Raw genomic sequence first — 2,677 nt, forward strand, 5'->3', positions numbered from 1 at the left:
CAGGTTCCTCGTTCCTTGCTTGCTGCTGACGCTATTAAAAGCGCTGACATTGCTCCCCTGACGATCTTTAGAGCCCATAGGAGATAGTGTCCCATAGGAGTCTGCTGCTGCTCCTCCTATTACACGGATCGATGGTAGCAGATCACTGCTATGCTCCTCGTTTGTCTCTCAACATGTTGAAATACATTAAAAGACAACGGTCAGCTGACATCGTGCCAAATACAGCCAATAATCACTTTCTTGTAATAGGGCCTCTGTTTTCTAACCTTTTTGCTGGGATCTTAAATTTATTTTAGAAGATATTTTTCTACATCCTTGTGGATCAGCTGCCGAGACCTGATGAAGGGTGAACATTGGAGATGAGCAAATCGGAGACACGCTCAGGTTCGCCTGAACCCAAACACTCGGCTGACTGGAAAACATGGTTGCCTGGAAAACAGACTGTATCCATGTTTTGCAGGATTTTCTAGGGCTGCATCCAACTTCTTTATTCACCGGTAATCAAAAGCCAAGCGTTCAGGTTTGAACTAAACTGAGCATGCTCGAGGTTCTCTAGTTACCATCTTTTGAAAGCTTTTTGTTAGTGCAAATAAAAAAGTATAATTTACACGACTCGGAGCAAAGATACCCAGTTCCTGTACTATGATTCTTTGCTGAATGGTTCTTGCAACTTGACACCTAACAACAGTCAAAGGACAGAAGTTTGCGGGGTAGTGAGACACCTAATGGCCAAGACTTTTTTTTCTCGGTTATAGAGTCACTTTTGATGAATTGATTTACAAATATGTTAAAATTCACATAGGCTGTCATGTGAAGGGAAGTTGTTTGAAATTACAGTGAACATACAGTAGATCAGGCTAAATCTATGAGCAGTCGAATGTTTAGGCTATGTTCACACGTCTGACACCGGCTGTTCCATGACCAGGTCGGGTGACGGAACAGCTGGTGTCAGAAAAGATCATCCCGGCCGGTACTACAGTACCAGCCGGGACGTTCTTTACTGCCGCTGAATTCTGATGCGGGCGCACCCGCCACACGCTCCATTGTATGACATGACAGGGTTTTCTGCGGCCACTATTCAATCACATGTCAGTTTTTTGCGGCGCCGGTAGGGATCCTGGCCGGAGTGCATACTATGTGTATACACTCCGGCCAGGATTCTATGCTTTCACATACAACGTGTGTGCTGTATAAATCACGGCCGTTCCAATTTTCAACGGCCGTGATTTCTACAACATATACGTTGTGTGAACATAGCTTCATATTGGATAGTGTACTCCTCATAACAGGGACCCAATATCAATCATGATCCAAATGTTACATGGAGCTGCAGTTTATTCTATAGCTGCCTACATTGTGTATGCAGGAGCTTTTGTTATCACCTGTTTGTTCAGGAGCAGCTGTGTGGTTAACTCCTCAGGAGCCACGTCTCTGTATCCGGCTTATACATAGGTTCCGGCACCAGGTGGCGGCAACTTCACAGTCACATGCTGCTCTATTGTGTGCAGACAGTATGATGGTGACCTATTCTCATTGCTTTCACAGCACAGCAAGGCCAGATCATGGTATTTGCATTAGTGACTTTAACTAAACCTCTTTTCCATGAATTGGTTCATATTATAATCCACCCTGTTTGTAAAATATTTATAAGGAGACGGAACATATTTCAAGATCTCCTTTACAGTTCTACTCTAAATACTGAGATGAAATTGCTCCCATGCAGGGGCGGATTAACTTTACCATAGGCCCCGGGCTGTTCACCAAGTCTGGGCCCCCCACCCCACTGTAACTGGGGCAGCACTAGCCTGGTGTTCATAGTCCAGGATAGATAATATTAAGATACCCTGATTTGTGGTAAAAAATTGCGGTAAAAAAGCAGCGATTTTTTTTGCAAATCGTGGCAGAAATGTAGCCATGAGACAGTACACAACTGAAAGTTTTTTGGGTGGCAATAGGCCCCTCAGGAGCTTAGGGCCCCGGGCTACCACCCGAAACGGACCTATTATAATCCGCTACTGCTTCCATGTTATTTATTATGTGCTCCCTCTTATAGATAAGGTTTCCCACCCTGAGTCACGATATGATGCTGCTATAATAATACTACTAAAACTGACAAGGGGCTCAGAGAAGTGTATATCCTATAGAACCATCTCCCTGTTAAATATTGTTAAGAATTATTAATTATTAATTATTTAAAAAAAACTTGAAAGAAGGGTAAAAAACAAGGTAGAAAGTTGTAGAAAGGATGCAATTTTTGTTCATACCTACAAAAACTGCATCTAATAACATTGAAGTGAATATGTGAGACGCAATTCACGTTCCAAACTGCGGACACTGTTAGTTCAAGGAAACATGTGATACCTTTCATATATCCATTTGTGCTTCCAGAATATTGAAAAATGTTTCCCAAACTCCTGATCTTCTGAGGGTTGTAACATCTCCTTCCATCCCTTAGGACCCTTGAACACTGTCTAAAAGAGGCTGAATTGACGAGTTGAGTTTGCACTGCAGATTCCGCTCGAAATTCTGCCTGTCCTATTTGTTCAGTGGGATTTCTCCTGCATATCTGCTCTCTGCTCAAAGAAATCCCACTGAAGAAATAGGACAGGCAGAATTTCTAGCGGAATCCACCACACGGACACCGCTCGTAAATTCGGTCTCTTTAACTCACTGTGCA

The sequence above is a fragment of the Dendropsophus ebraccatus genome, chromosome 12, assembly GCF_027789765.1.
Source record: "Dendropsophus ebraccatus isolate aDenEbr1 chromosome 12, aDenEbr1.pat, whole genome shotgun sequence".
Lineage (NCBI taxonomy): Eukaryota > Metazoa > Chordata > Amphibia > Anura > Hylidae > Dendropsophus > Dendropsophus ebraccatus.